This window comes from Pyxicephalus adspersus, chromosome 6 (assembly GCF_032062135.1).
Source record: "Pyxicephalus adspersus chromosome 6, UCB_Pads_2.0, whole genome shotgun sequence".
Taxonomy (NCBI): domain Eukaryota; kingdom Metazoa; phylum Chordata; class Amphibia; order Anura; family Pyxicephalidae; genus Pyxicephalus; species Pyxicephalus adspersus.
In genome coordinates, this window is record NC_092863.1 from 47394883 (window position 1) to 47416996 (window position 22114).

A 22114-nucleotide genomic window follows, 5' to 3' on the forward strand; every position below is an offset into this window, starting at 1 on the left:
TATTATAATAGGAACGATCTATAAACATTTATGTCACATCTAATTACTAAAAAAAATGGTCTGTATTATTGATGCAATATATTTGTAAGACTAAGGCTTCATGTAGATAAGTACTAAGCGGAATTCTCTATTTCTCCTTACAGAACCTCTACGTGCTCTGTACTGCTGTAATTATCTTTAACCTACAAAAACATATTTGTTTCCCGATAAAATAGTGATAATGAAGGATGATACATACAGGAGCATTTCTAGTAAACATGCAAGAAGACAGCACAGGTATACTGTACATGTTGTCAAATGCCTCATATCAAACTGTAGATAATAAGATCATGTTGGTTTAGTGGTTGGAGCTCAAGTTGATATAGTAGAGTTTGGGGTTTATATCACTCCAAGGCCCTGTCTATGTATGGAATGTTTGTGTGGGTTTCCTGACAATAAACCAACCTTTGTCCACAAGGTAAAAAAGAAAAAAACTAATCTGAATAGTTCAACAACCTTTGTTGAATGCTCTACAGAAAATGTCAGTGGTAGAGATGAGTAAAATAATCTTCATAAATTACCGATAACTAAGAAAAAAATAAATAGCAGATGGCGCATTATGTCTATTGCCACGGCTTTATCATTTTTTGCCTTTTTGGGTATTTCTATTCAGTGTAATTTATAAACCTGGTAAGTTTGATCAGTAAGGCAGAAAGAGTTAAAACAAATGATCTCTTATAAATCAAAACAATGAAAGATAGTTGATGATTGGTTTACAAGGGTTACATTTAAAGATCACTCCTTGTGTTACTATGTAAGACTGATATTTTATTGGATAAAAAAAATTGTGCAAAAAAGATGCCAAATTGAAATAAATGTTTAAAAAATATCACACCATTGATGTATTTTCTCACATTTATTTTATTGACATTTCTGTTGAATACTGTGATGGACACACTTTGTGCCTAAGGTTTATATAATAAAGTCAATGTAGTTTTCCTTTTTTCATGTCAAAGCCTCTAATTACATTCAGATTGGTGTATACTCACGTCATAGTCATAGTACATCTGGACAAAAAGCCATATACACTTACAACTAATAGCAAATGATTTTTGGAAAATCCATTCCAGGATTGCTGGATCACCCAGGTTTACCAGCTTTAATAATTCAGGTTTAAAATATGACAAGCCTAAAGACTGCTGAATTTAATACATATAAGAATACTTTTCTTCCATTAATTCATCAGCCCTGATATAAACAAAATGCACACATTAGCTGGTAGTATTGCACTAATGACTACAATTGACTACTCTTATGACCTGTTAATATTTTATTAGTACGCTACATTCTTTTTGGTTTGGTACATGATGTGACACATACATAAATCTACAGGATTGATTTAGTTTCAGGATTTTGACAATTTTACCACAATGCAGCCACAGTTTAATGGTGCACACATAAATGTTTTACATTTCTCACACAGCACGCATTATAACTCTATAAAACTATTGTTTGTACTCTTTGTAAGATAGATACATTGCAGGATTTGGTGAACACTTAAACTGTGAACCACTTCATAAAATCCCAGCCATTATAATCTTGCTAAAACCTCAATAGGCTGAAATTTAAACTATTGCCTGGTCACACTTGACATATAAACCCTGCAAGCTTTGGCATGAAGTAATGTATATCTGCCAACTGCTAAGCATCTTATCCCCCCTCCAACCCCACCTCTCTCCCTTTTTTAATAATGGGGTCACAGTAACTACCAATTGATACCAAAAAATTACGAATGCATATTGTTTGATTTGAACCCAAAATTAGGGTTTCTAAAATGCAATTTACTGGAAATTTAATCTTTATGAGGTGTGGGATGGTAAGCATTTAGGATGTCAATAGACATGGACTGAAAACCTTGGCCCCCACAATAATAATCTATTAATTTAAAGGCTCCTTTTGCAAATGGATAGTCAATAAGGTACTCCAGTGGACCTATTACATTTCCTGGTCCAGATTAGTCTGCAAGTGTGAGTCCCTTCTGCAATAACTGTTCTTACCTGTCTGATTTCTGCCCAGCTGTCAAAAATTGATCTGTGCATGGAAGGGAAGCTAGAAATGCATCTGGCATTCCCAGCTTCCCTTGCACATGCCAGGAATGGATGAACTCCTGTGCATGGGAATTATGTCATGCTGGCACAGCCAATTAAGAAGGCTAATGCTCACAAAGGATAGAAGAAAACAAGGAAGATGGCAGCACCCTGCTTTAAAACAGGGGTAGGTGAGTAGCATGGGTTTAGTTCCGCCTAAACAGATAACTGACTAACAATAGCCGATTGTATGTTACTTCCCCCACCTCCTAGATTGTAAGCTCTTCTGGGCAGGGTCATCTCCTCCTCCTGTGACACTGTTTTATCTGTCTGTCATTTGCAACCCCTATTTAATGTGCATCACTGCGTATTATGTTGGCACTATATAAATCCTATTTATTATTATTATTATTATTATTATTATTAATATTAAAAATGATGATAATAATAATAATAATAATAATAGCCTAGCTATCTTCTCTTTGGGTATCTCAATAATAGGTGGGTAAGTCTTATACTCTGTATAAGCATAGAGCAAAGCATAGCTGGCACATTATATAAGCCAATTATTAATCCAGGTTGTTTGGTGTTTTAGCACTCTAATAAAACTTGGCACAGCTGCATAATCACAAAGCAGAATTCCAGCCATGAAAAAGTAACAAGGATTAGAAGTTAAAACAACAAAACCAGATTTAACCAATAGTCACCTTCAATCTAGAGTTTTCCTTTGTAGTACCTTTTTCTATCTCTGGATGTCCCCAATTGAATAGCCAGCTTAATTAAACCCACACTTCTCTGAGACCAGGTCTTCCTGAACATGCACCATATCCCATTAACATGTTTGTATGTCAGCACAATTGAGTGTCTCCTTGCTACTACTTCTTCACACTCCATACCTGCTGTACATGGACTGCAAGAGGCTGATACCAAGTCAAGGTATAAGTACTGTATGCATTGTGGCAATGATTAGAAAACTGCACAAATGTGCCTGGAGTTCATCTATAGCTAGTAATGAAGCCTATAAAACAGCTATAAATATATTGTTTTTGGAAAGATGAATTTAAATGATATGAATTTTATTTCCATTAGGAGTGGTGATTGGTGAGTTTTTTTGCAGACTGTAATGGCAACATTTTCTTGAAGTAGTTTGTCTCTGATTCCTTCTACAAATCCATACCAAAGGAATGACTTTTTGCAGTGAAGTCCTCCGATCCCAAGGATACATGATGGATCGGCCATGATAGTTATGTGAAAATTCTGGTAGGGTTAAGGAATAAGAATAAAGCTTGTGATTTAGGTTGTCAACAACCATGCAAAAGTGAGATATAGATGATGGGTGGAACTGCTATTAAAAAGTAAAGTTTGTGACCTATGAAAATAAATGCATTCTCTTTTGCCGTTGCTCAATTCTGTGCTATTAGAGATGCCTTGGCAGAGGCTAAGTAATGTGAACTTACAAAAGAACCTACGTCAGCTGAGAACAGTTCACAGATCAAAGTCACAGCCTTGCATTGCTTTAAATGGAGTTGTGAAACTGTATAGGTCTGCAAAGACTAAAATGTTATTATATTTGGCTCTGTGATACTTATCCATAAATATCTCATGCGTGCCATTAATTTGTTTTACACATTCTTTCTGTCTATGATATTGCAAAGAATCTGCTATATTTTTCCTGAAGCTTTTCATGAAGTCTACACCGCATTAGAACTACAAACACTGGATCAGGCCAGGATCTCCCAAATTGTTTCACAATCACTGAACTGAAACTTAACAAGCTGGCTCCATTAAAAGGGAATATAGCCAGCAGTGGCTGGGATTCTCACTTGCTGGAGCGGCAAGATGAATGAATTCCATTAGTTGATCTGGCTAGCGTTGTGTATCACACTGCTGCAATACAGGGAACTGCTGTAAGGAAGTACATTTGCCGAATGAAAACACGGACAATAAAAGTCTACATTGAGATAAATACAAGAGGAAGCAACACCCTAAACTGCAAAATGAGGGGAAATCGGTTTACTTAACTGGAAAAACAAAAAGTATCATGATAACAATGGCTTATTCTCCTGCTCACACATAGGGTCTGTGCTTTTATATGTGTTCAGTTGACACAGATTAATATTCTACACTTTTCAGTGTTTTTAAAGGACAAATGGCTTCTTTTTAGCGGGGACCTCATTCTGTATAGAAGTATTAGAAGTGGAGGGTTATTAGGGGTGCAAGCTAGGCCATTAGGCACAGTTACCCTAAACCTATAGGGGTGGAAACAAGGAATTAGCTTTTTCTCATGTTATTGTGGTGTCACAGCTTCAGTAGTACATTCATCTTGTATAAGCTTGTCTATGTGTCTACACACAGTGTTAATATTAAAGTATAGGGTAGGTAACATATTACACAAACAAGTTTTATGTAAAAATCAGGGGTTACTTCGGGCCTACAGGCTTCACTGATGGAAATCAATTAATCAATTATTCACCATTTTAATGACTGTGGCTGTAATAAAGGATCATGTCTCTGTAGTTACTGGTGTGAGCTCCATTTCAGCCCAGGTAAATAGGTTCTGCTGTGTATACACAAATATATTGTGATACCAAGCAACGTCCAACATTATTTATTTATGGCTGTAGGGTCAGTGTAATCCATGAATTCCAACCAATAAAACCATGTGGCTATGTATTTGTCTCCTGTATCGCGAATATTTGCGGTGAGATCCTGTAAGCGCATAATTTTGTTAACCCTCACGAACCACATACTAATGATAGGGAGGATTGTCTCAACAGAATAGGGATGCAATCCCTTGTCAAAATAAATAAAGATGTGCCCCACTCTTTTGTTTATACAAAGTTCTTAGGATTCTGGTTGGCCAGGAAAAGTGGGGGGCAGCAAGCATGCTAACATATTAAGTCCTGTGCTACCCCAAAGCAGGTTAAGGGAACAGGCCTTATGCCCCCAACCTGTACCCAGATTTGTGATATGATATCATTGCTTATGACTTTTTTAATTATAGAAATGTATAATGTATGCAAAAGCAGACAATCACTTGGTTACTGCACAGTTGGAAATGTTAGGCTACGTACACACATCCAACGGTTCTTGCCCGATAATCGGCTCAGGGCTGATATCGAAAAAGAGAAAAATGTTTTGTTTTTTTTTTGTTTTTTTTTTAGTCTGTGTCTCTTGAGGAGATTAAACCATGGTGCATACGTCTTTAAAAAGAAATTGAATAACATTGTTGATAATATGCAATGTATGTGTTAAGGACAATTAGTTAGCAGCATGCACATATGCACATAATACTTTGCTGATTGTCTGCACAATAACACAGAAGTCTGACACAATAGATGGAAGACCAACATAACCCCGTAAAAAATGCTGACATTGTCAAAACTAAAACCAGCTTTCAGGTAGTATTACTGGCTTGCTTTGCTCAGTCAGATTGTGAAATGGATATGAATAATGATCCAATCTGTATTGCTGTACTAGACCACAAATGCATTGCAGTTGCTGTACATCAATAGAACACACAATCTCTCTTCATCTCCAAAAATGACAGACTCTAAAATACTTTCCAAGTGGCATTTTTCATTTTTTTTTTCACGTAGTATTCAAAAGAAATTGCTATCATTTCTTTTAGACATGTCATATTTTCAAAGCAAATGATCCACTGCACTTAACATATCATCTGGCACCTTGCCGGACTTTAAAAAAATCTGTACACAACCCAAAGGAATCTTTGTCACTGGACATGTCAGCATGCGGTATTAGAGTTATCAGCATATTCCATGTTCCTTATTAGTATTTTATCCTAAGACTTATTGTATTTTGTATACCAAAAAAAGTTTATTCACATTTAACGTAAACATGTGCTTATTTTGACCTCACTAAACTGCAAATGGTGACGCATGACAGGCACTAAGAGGTACCTACACATATGGTCAGATATTACATTGCTGGTTCCAAAAGCCTTGGAAGCACTCACATACAAATAGTGACTTCAGATTCAGAACACTTGCATAATGCCATCATTTCCTGCTTTTGGGTCATCCTTGGTTTCTTGCTTTTGTGCCATTCTTTTAAAGAACAGCCTTGCAAACTAGCAGCGAGTTTATTGTGAAGCTACAGTATACTTTTTAAACCTAGCTAAACTAAAGTCCACTTTTAAGAATCAAGCCTTGAAATCCAAAGTCTTACAAGACCAGATCATTCTAAGGAATAATCAGACAGGTCATTTTTGCAGAAAGGAACAGCATCAGCTGTGGTTGCTGCAATATACATCATTCAAAACTTTCTCGGTTTGTGCTGGGAATTAATTATTGATTTACATCACCTTGACTAATCAAGCGGTTGCAAGGCAGAGGAAAACATAGAAGATTGCACCCTGCGGTGGAATAGGGGAAGGTTTGTAACATTTAGTTTAGTTCCGCTTTAACTGATCAAGTTGTAATTGTGTACTAATATCAATTTTCACTCAAGTGAAAGTATTTTAAGTTGATTTCTGGGCCACAATTTTAAAACTTTGCCAGGTTTTTATAGGAGTTTGATTTGTATTTTGGTATTTTGGTTTCTAGTCATTTTTTTAAGTGTTAACAGGTTTTATAGTGTACCTGGTGAGATGTATTCTTTCCCTTACTTGGGAACAACCCAGAAAGGAAGATATGCTCTACAATGGCCATGTGGGCAGCGATACAAACCTTCCTGTGGTTTTCTCTCTTTTGCATGTTGTGATAAAAAAATTGCTTAGACTTTAACTACTGACATACACATATTGCATGCATTTTCATGTTCACCTACAGGGACATGCATGAGCATGCATTTGGTAAATTACAGCATGCTGTTCACAGGAACGACTACATTTTGAAATCACAACATGTGACTGGCATGACATAAGGTTCCAGGATGGTTCCCACTACTAACTCCAGATAATAACATATATGTTAGACGTAATGAATTATAACCTTTTTGGTGTATTTTTCAGCAAACAGCATAAGCTTTAAAGGTGGGTCACTAATTACTATTCCAGCATGGCTAAAGGTATTTTCTCTTTTTAGTTTTTCAGTGGACAGCAAGGTTTGTTCTTAGCCAAGTAATTAGAAAAAAAATGTATTAAATGTTAATTAATTGAATATTTTAATAATATATCCATTAAATAGTTTACACAAATAATCACAAAAGATATATAGCATCAGTTGATAAGCTTTGTAAACAAAATAAAATAGAGCAAGACAAAATATTGTTTCCTTTATTCATTCCCTTATGTTTCCTTTAAATCATCTCTGAAGCCATATAGCATCTATCTCATAAAATCAATACAAGTTTTGGTTTTGGAATGTTTATTTTTTATTTTGCATATCTCCATGTTAGCATCTGTACTATCTGCAGATTTTAGCCATCAAATATAAAAGCAAGCCTTTTATGTCTCTAACCCCCCACCACCCATCAAAGGTTTTAATTCTGCAATCCAAAAGACATATAGGACTTTGTTCTTTAATATTTCCCTGGTAGTAAATTCCTATTTGCCCATTCCAGTGATAGATTTTTTTCCCAAAAACTCCAGCTTGGGTTTCAGGATTAGGTGAAACTAGAGTGCTTTAAACCTCTTTAGAGGTTTGGGATTAGGTACTGAGATCAGGACTAATACAGTCCTTCTGTGCAAAGTTAAATTAAACAGCAAGAATATTTGCTACACATCGATTCACAGGTGTTTGGCAGCATACCAGAACATAGAAGAGAATCTCTGGGTGAATTGTTAATGCAGATTGGCAGAAATCTGAGCATTAGCTAAGTAATGTAGTATCACTTGCAACCAAAGGGTTCTTTTTAATGGACTTTTAAGTGATTGTAAGTATGGTTATTATTTTAATGTGTATCATTAACACAGTTTTCAAAAGGTGAAGACCTTTTTTCCCAAACAAATTAGGTTTTCCAAAAGAAAAAAAGATATACTTTACCGATTTTGTTCTGGCCTTGTGTTTCAGAGAGCATTTCTTTTCCTGGGAAACCAACCAACAGTATTGGGTGATATGTTTATGCACTTAATAAAGTCTTTACAACTAAAATGTGATAATGAAAGGCCTCTACCCAAAACTATGCACCATGCATCTTTTGGCAGGGGCTATTCACCCCTATGATCAAACTCCATACAATGAATTCAGTGAACAGCTAATGTTATTCAGCTAGCCATACAAATGTGTTAGAGACAATAGCCTATAATAGGGCCCTTAACATTTGTCTGGTTTCCTTGGATAAAATGCATTTCAAGTAGAAATCTTAATAAAATAAATCTTGCACTACAAAATTCTTGAATCTAATTTATTAACCACCCTACACTCCCACCTAAAATCTAACAATAAACAAATATTAATAAAACTTTTGCCAAGGCACCAATGATGCTGGGAGCTGGGAGTTCCCAGCTCCACCCACCACAAAAAACTACACAAGGTTGTCTTCCTGACACTAGCAAAGATTTCCTTTATTTTGTAAGATGTAGATGTAGATAATAAATCACTGGTAAGGAGATTTCCTTGATTGATACCCTAATACCTTCTGTAGGGTCAAGGTTTACACACCGAAAACGCTATATGAACCCAAAAAAGATATAGCAAACATTTAGGATCCAGCTCATTGCTGTTCACCAAAACCTACATTTTGGGTAAACTTTTGCACACAATTCCTTATCTAACGTAAATAGAAGGCTGATCTGTCAAAAAATTGTTTTAAAAATAAATTACAGCCTAAAACAATGTTGTCACAGAGCAAATGTAATTACATGTAATTTAGGGAGCAGATATCTCAGCCAGAAATATAATTTGCCAGGCAAGGTCAACCAAAATAAAAGCACAGAGAGATCCGAAGGAGGGAGAGAATGTCTATTCACACATGGCTGCTCGGGCTCCTGATATGAGCAAAGCAAAACACAAATCCAGGTTTATTGAAGGCTGAGGATTTGAAATCAATCCTTTGATGAAATTACTGTGCACCATTTAGACTCTTTATTCCAGGAAAGGAAATGTTATGGCACCGAAGCCCTGCACACTGAGCACTAATCTTTACATGTTGGATGGCAGATCTTAGAATTGGCCCTCTTTGATTCTAAAATAAAAGCAATGCATTGCTCTGAGCAAGCAGAGGAGACAAAAGTCTGCTATTTGTACAGCTTTGGAGAGGAGCCTCACCTTTATTTGCCAAATAGCAAGCTCTAGCATTTGAAGTCAACATGTCACAGATAAATACATTAATCTATATTATATATAGTGCCACGTGTCATCATTTCTCATTGTTTTAACAAGACAGAATTTCCTATAGTACAGATCCCATACATATTTCCCTGTGTTAATATTATTATTATTATTATTATTATACAGGATTTATATAGCGCCATCATATTACGCAGCGCTGTACAAAGTCCATAGTCATGTCACTAACTGTCCCTCACAGGAGCTCACAATCTAATTTCCCTACCATAATAATTAATAATGTAATGTTATGATTTCTTGTGATCTGTTTGATGAAAAGGGGTCTTTGGACAGCATTTTTACTGTTTTTTCATGTCTTCAGCTGAAAAAAAATACAGTTATCCTGTTATTTGTTTTTACAAATAATCAGAACATTATGTCAATATACAAAATGGCAGCAAATTCAGGATGTGGCTTTCGTTATGGTGAAAAGGAAATTTAATATTTTTTGAATATATACTTATGTACTCCCAAGTGCAGGTCACTTCATCAGCTTTATCAGGCATATTTCTGTTTCAGCCTGCAAAAGACTAGGGATGAGCGAAAATGCCTCTGGCTGTCTCGCGAAAATTTCCTCAAACTTCCAATGGTTCCGCGAAATTTTGGCGAACCGATGTCGCAAAACCATCGGAAGATCAAGGAAATTAAAACAGCAGGATTCCCAGACCTGCATTCAGCCCTGGGAATCCTCCCCTTTGCGATCCCCGAGGCACTAGAGGTTAATAAACCTCTAGTGCCCTGGGGATCGCACACTCTTCTCAATGATTGCAGCCACGGCTGCAATCATTGAGAAGATGCCCGGCGCTTTCCTCAGCCAATCAGAGAGCGCTAGAGGTTTTGAATGGAGGGACTTCTCCCCATTTAACCTCTAGTGCCATAAAAAAAAATGATAGAACTGTTGTGTACTGTTTTCAAATTACCATGGAACTGTTTTCTGCTTGCTGAGCACAGAAGAACCTGCTGACATTGTAGTTTAAGTATCTCTGAAGCTGCGTACACACGTCAGATTTTTCTCGCCCGATAATCGGCATCGGCCAGATATCGGACGAAAATCTGGCGTGTGTACAGTCGGCGTCGTCCATCGTCCGAACGAGCGTCCTGGCGGATCCACGGACGATGAACGACGACTGATCCTAATGCAAGGGAAGGGGGAGAGCGCGCAGCAGGGTGCCGCTCCGTCGCTCTCCCCCTCCCCTCTCCATAGAGCAGAACGGTGCTGTACATACATTCTGTTCATGCATCGTGTAGTCCTTTGTCGTTGGAAAGGATCGTGAAAGATCCTTTCCAACGACAAAAATTGCACGTGTGTACGCAGCTTTACTCTGTAACACACTTTCCAGCACGGTAATATTATGTTACATTTGTTAAATTTTTCTTGCAGTGGATCGAATCGCAGTGGATAAAAGAAAAATGTAACAAATTCCCTCCATTCCAAACCTCTAGTGCTCTCTGATGGCAGGCAGGCTCTGATGGCTGTGGCTGAGGAAGGCTCCTCCTCTCAGAGAGAATCATGCGGCTTGCATTTATGAATGATTTTTTGAAGGCAGCTGTGAGAGTCACACTGTGTTCCTGGATGGAGAAACTCTATCCAGTACCACATAGTACAGGACTGCAACAGCAATCAGGGGAGCGGAGCTGCTCTGTTCCTCTGATTGCTTTTGCTGCCCTGTAGTATGTGTTCCTTGATAGAGATTCTCTATCCAGGAACACAGGACTCTTGTGTTCTTGGATAGAGAAACTCTATCCAAGAACACATACAACTAGTAAAGGGCTGCAAGAGCAATCAGGGGAGCGGAGCTGACATCTTCGCTAACCTGACTGGTCTTGCAGGTCCCAAAAATTCGGTCTCGCTGGCAGAATTTATAAAGGCCGTTCCCGCCTACATGTTTGGTAAGCGAGAACGGCCCAATTCGCCGCGAGACCGAATTTAATAAATTCACTCACTCATCCCTAGTCTGGACCCTACTCATAAGATTCTTTTGATTTTCCTTGTAAATACAATGCAAATTATGAATATAGCTCTGCTGGGAATCTAAATTTGGAGAGATTGTAGACCAGTGTGTTTCAACCAGGGTTCTGTGGAACCTCAGGGATCTTCCAGTCGTTGCTAGGGGCTCCTTTAGCAATGGGGAATTTGTGCCTCTGAATTTACCTGAAAACCATTTTTTTGGCTATCTATAAGGGTGACATCCTTTCCACTGGCCAGCAATGTAAGATGCCTTCTGCATACTGACCACTTCACTAATGTACTGTAAGCTGTGGATATAGTAATTATAGCCGGGGTTCTCTAAATACCTGAAAGTTATTTTAAGGGTTCCCCACGTTTAAAAGGTTAAGGAAGGCTGCTCTAGACAATGCAATCTCTACTATATATTATAAAGACTCTTAGATTGAGTAACAAGTTCTGTAACTACTGTACACTTTAGCTAAAAAACAGAAAGCTTTCCAGGAACTCCAATCAGAAGGGTACGGTTTCAGACTTTTTACATATCCAAGACAGAAATAACACAGGGTTATACTTCTGCAGGGGTTATCCAGCATTACAGACACAAATGTCTCTCAGTCTCCTAGCTTTTACTTGTTTATTTCCTTCTGAGGACAGAGTTGCCTTAACTTTAGACTCAGCTGGATTTGTGCTTTTAGTCAGCAGACTGGATCTCCAGTCTGCTTACACACAGAGTGTACACACAGATCTGTTTAGAGAAACAGTCTGTGTCCATGTCTACAATCTGCAGCTTTCAATTTTTGCTGTTTGAGCCAGACAGGCATAGAGGTGCGCAGTATATAGTCCTGATTTATTAAAGCTCTTCAAGGCTAGAGAGGATACACTTTCATCAGTGAAGCTTGGTGATCCAGCAAACCTAGAATGGATCTGGTCCAAGATTAAAAACATTTGCTAACAAATAGCCTAGGAGATTTAATAAATCAAGGCCATTGTGTGCACACTCTCACTGCACTTGTAGTCCACACAGGACTCTGGGCTGGATTTATTAAAGCTTTCAAAGACTGGTAAAGATAGATTATGATGGGAGAACCTGGGTGATTCAGCCAGCTTGGAATGGATGGATTATCTTTACCAGTTTTGGAGAACTGTAATAAATCAGACCCTCTGAATGGAAAATCCAATTGTTTCCAATCAACTTTCATTTGGAATGCCCATTGCCAAAACATATTCTTTCCCTATCATTTTCTGGACCATTACAATTACAGACAATGCTTTGCCATACCACATAAGGCCACAAGCTAATCACATTTACAAAGTCTCTGTATAACCAAAACACATTTTTATTTTTTAAGAAATCTTAGAACCATTGTCACATTTTAGTGCTGTCTGTGTGCCTGCTGGCAAGGTTGTGACTATTGTCACCAATACAAATTTTACAGCTGCCAGCAGTCAAAGAAGCAGGAGAAAATCTTCCAAGGGTCATCCATACATTGTAAATGTGGATTTTCACATTGGTAAAGGCTGGATGTCAGACCAGGTTTTTACTATAGAGTACTGTGTCGTGTGAACTTTGCAATTGAAGGCTACTGTAACAAAGTGTATTTTCTACTCTAATTGATGAGAATAAAACCTTCTGTTGCTATGGCTTTATGTGTTTTCATGAGCAAAACTCGTAAAAAACACAAGGAAAGACTGAAGTCTCTAGCCTACCAATGTTACCCATATAAAACTGGTCACACATTCAACGCACAGCTGGTGTCTTTGCTCAAGTTCTTCCAGTAGCCAATTTATTGTTAGTCATAGTCTCAGCTGTCTTCTATACAGAATTATACCAGGGAATGACCCCAAATGATCTCTCATTAAGGTGTACCTGCTGCACTTTTAATGAAGTAAAAAAGAGTTGGAAAGCAATCTTATACTTTTTATATTGCACTGAAAAATCTCACCAATAACAAAGTCAATACATAGGGCCCAAAAAAAAGGTAAAATGTCCATGATTATACCAGTAGAATTTAAATCTAAAATATTCGTGTTACAAGATATATATATATCTTTTACATTTGTGTCAATAACATGCTATAAATAAAAGGAGAAGGAGATTTGGGGCAACAGACCACAAGATTTCTGAATTATCCTGGTTTCCTCATTTCATCTCCCTTGCTTCCTTGCCACCTTGTTCTACTTATTGGTTTTGATCAACTATTATACTAGTTTTATATTAATACAATTTTGCTCCTTTTGTTATGTTGGTTCCTGCTTTCCTGGGCATATGTTGTTATCTCCCTTATTGTTCTTGTATTTGTTCCTCTTATTTCACAATAATAATCTTATTATGCTGTTTTTAATTGGGGGTCTCGTTTAGTGTTCCCCTCGCCCCTCTTTTTTACATAATCTTGGTATTCCATGGATACTTATCCCCCTGCTACTTTATTATTGTCACTAAATGTTTTTTTTCAATATTTGTTTGATTTTCCATTGTTTTATGCATTATTTTATATACTCGATAAAAACATTGAAATACAAATACCTTGCTATTAAGCCTAAATTCACAAGGACGGTAAGGTTGCTGTGCATTTACTGCTTCCTCACACCAGGAACCACTGCCTATATATGCTACATATAGGTGAACATGGCCCTAACTAATTAAATGAGTATATATATACTGTATGTTCCTATTCCTATATTCCTATTCCTAAAGCATATGAAAATTGAAAATAATGTTCTAAAAATCATGATTAACTGCTCATTTTAACATATGATTGTCTATTTTTATGAAATACACTAGAATATGAACAGATGTATATTGAATTTTGACAAATGGTTGACATAACAAGTAAAATCTGTAATTTTCTCTACTGCTGAATTAGGATCACGCCTAGCAGAGGTGTTAAGAATTTTCTTCCTAAGCTACAGGTTTTCTACTTGGCAAGTTTCATCACATGTAACAATTAAAATCTTGCTCTTGGCCTTTCCTTCTGTATGTGCCAGAAAAATGATATGAAGCATAGTAATAAGCTTCTGAAATAAATACTTTACTGCAAAATCTTCATTTTAGGATAATTCATCACTATTTGGCAGCTTTGTCTTCAGTTTTCAGATACTATCAGTCTTATACCTTGCACATGAATTTATGATAGGATATCATTTTAATTATTAGTTTAGGCGATATGCCCACACCCTAGTGGGCATGATTTAGGAAAATAGGTCACAGGTGGAGACAGACAAGCTGCTTCAAAGTTTAAAACATTTGCATAAATTATTTGAACTGATAATTTAGTCTTATCAGTGTTGTTCTGGAAGCTTGGCCTGCGGTTTCTGAACAGCTCTTAAAGATGACAACTTTTTAAAAAAGAAGTCTAAATATACAGTACTGTGAGTACACTCTTTTAGTTTTCTTACAAGTTGTGAGAATTATTCTTTTATGGATATATAATGATTGTATGGATGGAGCTTGAAAGTAAAAAAAAATCACAAACATATTTTTTCACATGCTTTTCTCTGAATGTTATTACTTTTATAACTGCTACAGTGCTACAACTGATTCATATGCTATTTTGCAAATGGAGGTTGGGCAACACTGGCCACTCCAGCTCTGCTTACTTGTTGATTCAAATAAAGAAAACAAATCTGGAAAAAAACTAAATATTACATTTTTCAGACTTTGTTCACTACATGACTGCTAGAATTTATTATTTGTATATGTGGGCTCACATTTTCCAACTGCCCATTATATTGGGGATGGTATGCACTCCTAACTCCACTCTACAGGTAAATAGTCGCTTGACCAAAAGTTGGTCAGTTCCTAATAGCATTTATTTACACACAAGGATCTCAGAGGAATATATAAGCCATGAATTGTATTTTCAGTTGTTTATTGATTACTCCAGTCTTTACTAATAACTAGCTACCTTGCTATAAATATGTCCACATCATTGCTTCCTGTTCCTGTTCATGCCCTTATAGCTGTTTCTACCTAGCCCAACGGGACCTATGACCCCTTAGTATGCACAGTATTTCTTGATTTCTTCATAAAAAGCAATATAGCCACATACTTGTACAAGGTGATAACAATAGAGAGAGCAAAGCATTATGACCTTATTGCAACTGTCAATTCTACCACTAATTTAATATGCTGAAATCTCTTTTTGTGATGAGCTTCACCAAAGTTGTTGGTAGCCTAATTTTATTGTTACCATCTAACATTTTTACCAGGGTACTAATTGCTAACACTAGGCATTTTTTATTCCATCTGATGACATATTTCCAGAGATTTTTTCTTCCTATGGACACTAAGGAATTTTTTCCCCCCCTACTTTTACTCATCTTTCACTGACCATGTATGCAGAGCCACCTTTTTCGTTCCATTGACAACAAGGCATTCTCTTCACTCTTCTTTTTTCACTGATCACTGATGCCATTTTACCCTTCTGCTAACAGCTGACACCAGACCACTATTGCCACCCATTTTTCCATCTACGTCATTCACATCATGAAAGTGCATATTTTATTCTCACTGACTGCAGTACATGTTTTCCTCTCCACTTACATTGGAGCATTATTTCTTCCCATTAACAGTGTAATATTTTTCCTGTCACTGATCTTTGAAGTTGGTCAATTTCTCTTCCAAATGACTACTGCTACTTCTCCTTTTACTAACCAGCAATGTAAGAGGCAGTATGATACATACTGCTACCCTTGCACTATAAATACAATGTTGTATGTTACATTGTTGACAGCTAAAAACTATACCGTATATTGTGACAAAGATCAGTGTTTGCCAAGCAGGGTTCTGTGAAACCCTAGGGTTTCTCCAGAGGTTGCCAGGGGTTCAAGAGCTATTTCCAACTCTCAGGTCAGTTTAAGGGATGCCAATGATCTGTTTGGGCATCTGTAAGGGTGGCATTTCTCTCACTGGCCAGCAATGTAGTAGGCACAACATTGTTGGACAGAACAAGTATACGGAATATAATATATACCTAGTTGTTGCAGAAGACAGGGGAAGGGGGTGGCTCACCCATTTCCTAAACCTAAAATATAGCTTTTGGGTAGAGTAACTTTAGTACTTATGACATCACTAACCTATAACAAGTATACAGATCAGAAGTATTTTTCTTTTCAATTTGCTATCACTTTTGATATTTCCCTTTCATACAGACAGGGTCTCACAGGAACAGTCCAAGCGGGACTGATCTGCACTTTTATTTTGGCAGATAGCAAATAAACACATTTTCAATGCAGGAGAGCCTTGTCAAGAGTCAGGCTTTTCTCCCAGCAGGCTTACAAAGAAAAGAGAATAAGAGAGATAGAGCCCTGACATGAGTTAGCTCACATAAAAAGCCTGTGGATAGCTATGACTAATTTTTTGAGTCTAACTAACAGGTGGACCTAAGAATAGAGGATGTATCCCGCACAAACTTCCACGAAGCCGCCAAACTCCAGGACCTACACCAGAATTTGTTTGGATCTGTAAAAAAAAGAACTGTAGATTTCTATTTATCAGGCAAAAATTTCTAACTCATATATACCCTCCACAATACCGCCAGTTAGTGCCTCACAATATGTTATTGTATTGTACGCATCTTTTATTCTAATTTGTTAATATTGGTTGCCACAAAATATGTTGATCACATGCAAGCTGCCAAATGTAATTATATTTATTGAATCTTCCAGTATTGGCTTGTAGAAACACAAGTTAATACAGCTTCTTCCCCAGGGATTGACAGATACTAGTAGGAGTGGTTCAACAAATTGCTACCTTTTCTCCTCTCTGACTAGCTCTTATCCACTGGCACAGAACTGTCATAAAGCCACATGTTGGAAAACAACTTCCTCAGCTCCTCCGGGACTTTGACAAAACCCCAATAAATCAGATGGTAATGCTTTAGGAAACAATGAGTCAGTTTTGTTTGGCAACAAATGACAAATTACAGTTGTCTATATATATAGCAATGATTAGTGTAATCAGACCCTGGCTGCAATGGTGTTATTGCTGTGGTCACACCCACAGTATGGCAGAAATGTAGTGGCTATCATCTGGATATAATGTGGTTGATCTGATGGTCATTTTCTGAAACTCTGAGTCTAGTCTTGGCCATTTCCTGGTTGTAGTGGAAATTTTGGCTCTCATTTTTCTCCTAAATTGTGCTGACCCCCATTTTCCTGGTAGTAAAACATTTTGCCAAGTCAACCAGAAAGCAATACACTTCCAGTCTGCTTACTAAATGGTAAAAGCACACCGCTGCCTAGTTAAATCCATGCTATGCAAACAGTGGGGGAATGGTGCAGAGACAAAGAGAAACAATTGACACAAGGAATTAGCTGAGGTGTGTGGGGAATTAAATAAAACCTGATGCACTTGCATTGGCAACAGGTTCACTTTAAGTACAGTAATCTAGTTTAAAGCACAGGCAAACATTAACCAACAAAAATCCATTTTTTGCTGAACCAGTACATTCATGGACTGATAGCTGGAGTTGGAATATTTTATTTTTCTTAACGCATACACCTATAAACTTGCACCAGGTTTCAAAGAAAGTATAAACAGAGAACAGAGGTGTTGAAGGTGCTGCCTGTGAGGAGTGCTAGGGCATGAAAGTAAATCTGATGCACCTGTACAGGCAACAGAATCATGTTATATACAATAACTCACTTTAAAGGCATAGGTCAACCAGTTTGTGACTGGGTTAGTGGATTCATGATTTGATTGTTATGGCTTACACATTTGTCAGTTGTCCTGTGCTCTAATATATCTTAGTGTTACGATAACACCTTTTCTTTCTTATTTAAATGTTTATAAATTACAGCATAATATATTGTGTGCTGGTGTAAAAAATGTTTTTACATGTGGTTCTTTAGGGATGCTTCTATGCACTTACTAAATACATAGGTAATTCCAAAAATATGTTTTAAAAAGGGGGTTTAGTAATCATCTGGTGTCATTCAGAATTTTAGTGCCAGGAATTTACATTACACCAAAAAAAGCCCCCTTCTTTGTTACTGACAAATATTTTACTAAGTTGGTGGTACTAGTAAATGGTATTGGACAACTGAGTTAAGAATTTTTTGGTTTGAGATGTAAATGAGAAGCAGCATTTTACTTAACTGACAAATCAAATTCACTGAATGTATAAAGTAATTTACACTTTCCATGTTGAAGATCCACTCCCTAGCAAAACAGGAGGATACACATAATAAATCTCTTAAAGTGATCAATAAAAATATAAAAAGTCTAGTACCTGCTTATTAGTTTGCTGGCTTTACAGGTGTTGGAGATTCTCTTTAAACCCAAGTGGCCTTGTAAATATGCTCCCCATTGGAACACATATGGATGACTGAAGGTTATCAAAGGGGCAAAGAGCCTTTTGCCCCATGTTCCAGAGTTACAACATTACAGGATTGTATTATTCTAAAACAATGTAAAAACAAACATAATATTAAAAAGCTCCTATATATCCTACATATGTGACACCAATAGTAATGCAGCACATATAAAGTATGACATGCAATATCATGATTTTTAGCTTCTGCAAAACGAATAAAAAAATACCAAACGAATAAAAAAATAACAAGTAAAACTTAGCATGGCTATTAGGTAGATAAAAAGTATTTAGGAGGAAAAGACAAAATGTCCATAAAGTTTTTATCATATTTAAGCTTTGTTTTTTTTAATTACTTTCAGACTTTCATCTTATTAATGTCAACTTCCATTTATAACTTAAAAAAATGACAAGAAAAATTAAACTGGTGACAACAGTAGAAAAGTCACTTATCCTTTGGTTAATTAAAAAGAGGACAAAGAGCCATCTATCAAGTCTGGCAGCATGGCATGAATAGGAGTCACAATGAACCCTCTGAAGAAACGGCCTCTTCACAGCTACAAGGACACACAATGTGGGAAGTGGCCTAAGAAAAATACCAGACAACTGACAGACAATTTGGAGCTGTTGTTGTTCTTCAGGACACTGAAGCACATTTGTGAATGGATTGGAAAAGGTAGTCTGGCCATCACAGGAGAAGTGACAATGAAACTCATGCATCGACTATCCAGAAGAGGTCAGAGAAGGAAATGCACCATTAGCCAGAGTAAGTTGTGAAAATAAAAATAAAATGTGATGACAAGATGCCTGTTGACACTTTCTGTATCAGTCCATTGCAGTATATGCATCAAATACAGCCCTTTTCTATACGGCAACAGGAAATCCTAAACAGACAAATGACATCTTTAGCTGAAAAACAATATCATTCAGGTGCAGGTATTTCTAACCCAGTTCATCAGCCATTCCCTCCTTTAATAGTGTCCAGATATAGTAACACACTCTCGCTATGTACATGATATTTATAGTGGTGACAAAGACTCGAAGCAAATACATGAAAAGTAAAGCTGTAGGAATAAGTGAGAGAGCCCTAAATGTAAAGCTGCGTACACACCTGCAATTTTTCTCGTTGGAAAGGATCTTTCACGATCCTTTCCAACGAGAAAAGACTGCACGATGCATGAACGATACTGTACATACAGCACCGTTCATGCTCTATGGAGAGGGGAGGGGGAGAGCGACGGAGCGGCACCCTGCTGCGCGCTCTCCCCTTCCCTTTCATTAGGATCGGTCGTCGTCCATCGTCCATGGATCCGCCAGGACGGTCGTCGGACGATGGACGACGACCGACTGTACACACGGCAGATTTTCGCCCGATAATTGGCCGATACCGATTATCGGGCGAGAAAAATTTGCCGTGTGTACGCAGCTTAAGGCTGGCCATATAAAGACAAACATCTCCCAAAGACATCTTCCATCTCTCCTTTGTTTCTATCGCGTAGCTTGTAATTAAAGGCCTATTCACACCTTCAGTATTATATGGTTTTGTACCTGATGTGTTTTTTGTTCAAACCAAAGGAAAATACATCTTTCTATTGATTGTTAAACAACTTTATGGCACACATCGTTGTACATTTATATATATGCCTTGATATATTTCATGTCCTTCATTTTAAAGAACACATAAAAGAAACACATAGGTGTGAACTTTTCCTTTTAGAGATGTCATTGTAGTTACCTTCCATAATATTTTTTGCTGTTGAGTTTTCTATATCAATGGATTTCATATGGAGACTTCAATGTGGTCTTTCCAATCACCACTTTTTTTAATTGTAGGCCATATACAATATGGAGTGCAGAGGTAACATTCAACTTTGCTTTAAAGAGTCTGTAATGAGAGAAATATGGGCTTCCATTGCTAACCACCACTTTTTAATGCTAGTTGCTTGGGTGTGGCTTCTGTACTTTCAGAGTATTGAAGTAGCACAAAACCAGCACTTCAGAATGGCTACATTCTTCAGTTTATAAAAGTAACAAGCCAATGTATTCTAATAAGTCACTTTTTTATACAATTGTAAATACCCTGGTGGCCATAATTACTTCTCTTACACAGGGGGGTCCTCTCCTGAAAGCTGAAGGATTGTACCTAAACTTACAGCTATCTGCCAAATCTCATCATGACTCACACCTCAGTGTAAAGTTTTATCTAGGATATCCTATATCCCTTTGTTGATAGAGTCCATTCATCAGATTGTCTTGCTGTAATACATTGTATTATGCTTATAATTTCTTCCAGAGGTTTTTTTTTTTTTTTTAACCTGCAGTCTGAATGTATTTCGAACATTACATACACAATGCTAATGGTTGGAGCTTAGGATAGAAAAGGAAAGCAAAAATATCCACATCCTCTAGCCCACATGCTTTCTGGCTCTTCAGGACATAGTTTGTGCTGTGCCTGGTGACATGCTACACATATAGTGGACTTGTCCAAAGCTTGCCAAGTTTTGGCCTTCCATATACCAACTTCTCGCTACAGACAAACTTGGCTCTGTGCTTGTGGCACATATTTCTGCATCTCCTAGATATGTCGCTAACAACCCCTCAATGAATTGTGTACTTTTGCATTTCCCTTTTGTTTCATATAGGGAGGTTGAGCCCATCATGGTCAATTAAAAATGTATAAACATGCTTTCTTATAAGCACCCAGATGTTCCAGTCTCTTCCTTCTTGTCCGCATAACCTTTCTGGAGTTGCCTTGCTGGACTGAGGTTGGGCCATGCAGCCTCTGAGACACCACACTTTCCTTTATTACTGCCCAATATTTTCCATGTACTATTTCTACTCCCCCTATTCAAACTTCCTTGCTCAACATTTGCCTTTGGTATTTCTGTTTTATTATGTATGAGGGAACAAAGAGAGGGGACTTTCAAGGCATAACACTTTGCATCAATATTGAAAAACATATATCCATTGGTAATTTCATAATATTAAATAAACTTTAATGTTAAAAGCCCCTTTGAGGAAAATATACGATTTTGCAATGTAAATGTCTGGATTATTTTGTGAATGTAATGTATAGCTTTTAATAATAACGTTTTTTAATAATATAAATTTACAAATTATGAATATATGTTTTTCAATATTGATGCAAAGTGTTATGCCTTGAAAGTCCCCTCTCTTTGTTCCCTCACACATTACACACAAGTATTATTATCTTGGGATGTGGCATTGTGTACTGTATTTATAGGATGCCCAAAACATTTTTTCTCTCCTTGACTTTCTATTTTATTACCCAAGGTTGTCTACCAACGTTGCGATTTTACTTTATTCTCCTTTAATGTTCATGGTCAATCTACTACTTCTCCCCCTCCTTTCTGTTTTTGCTTAGAAAGACAGTTTTCACAGCACATAGTCTTTAAAGAGAAGTTTACCGTCAATGTGGTTGTGATATATTGGTATGGTATATTCTGCATGTGTATTTTTCTCTATTTGTCAATAAAGCTTGTCAGTTGCTCCAGGAATACAGGTGTTAACATTGGAGTGGCAGAGAGCAGCTGTTAA

General features: G+C 37.1%; 1 protein-coding gene across 1 annotated transcript in view; it reads right to left on the minus strand.

Moving 5' to 3' along the window:
- Positions 1–18617, minus strand: part of GNB1L (G protein subunit beta 1 like) — a 62263-nt gene extending 43646 nt beyond the window's left edge. The window contains exon 1 of the mRNA XM_072415672.1: positions 18476–18617. The gene's annotated coding sequence lies outside the window, so the exon portion shown is untranslated. The remainder of the gene's footprint in view (positions 1–18475) is intronic.
- Between the last annotated feature and the right edge of the window lie 3497 nt (positions 18618–22114).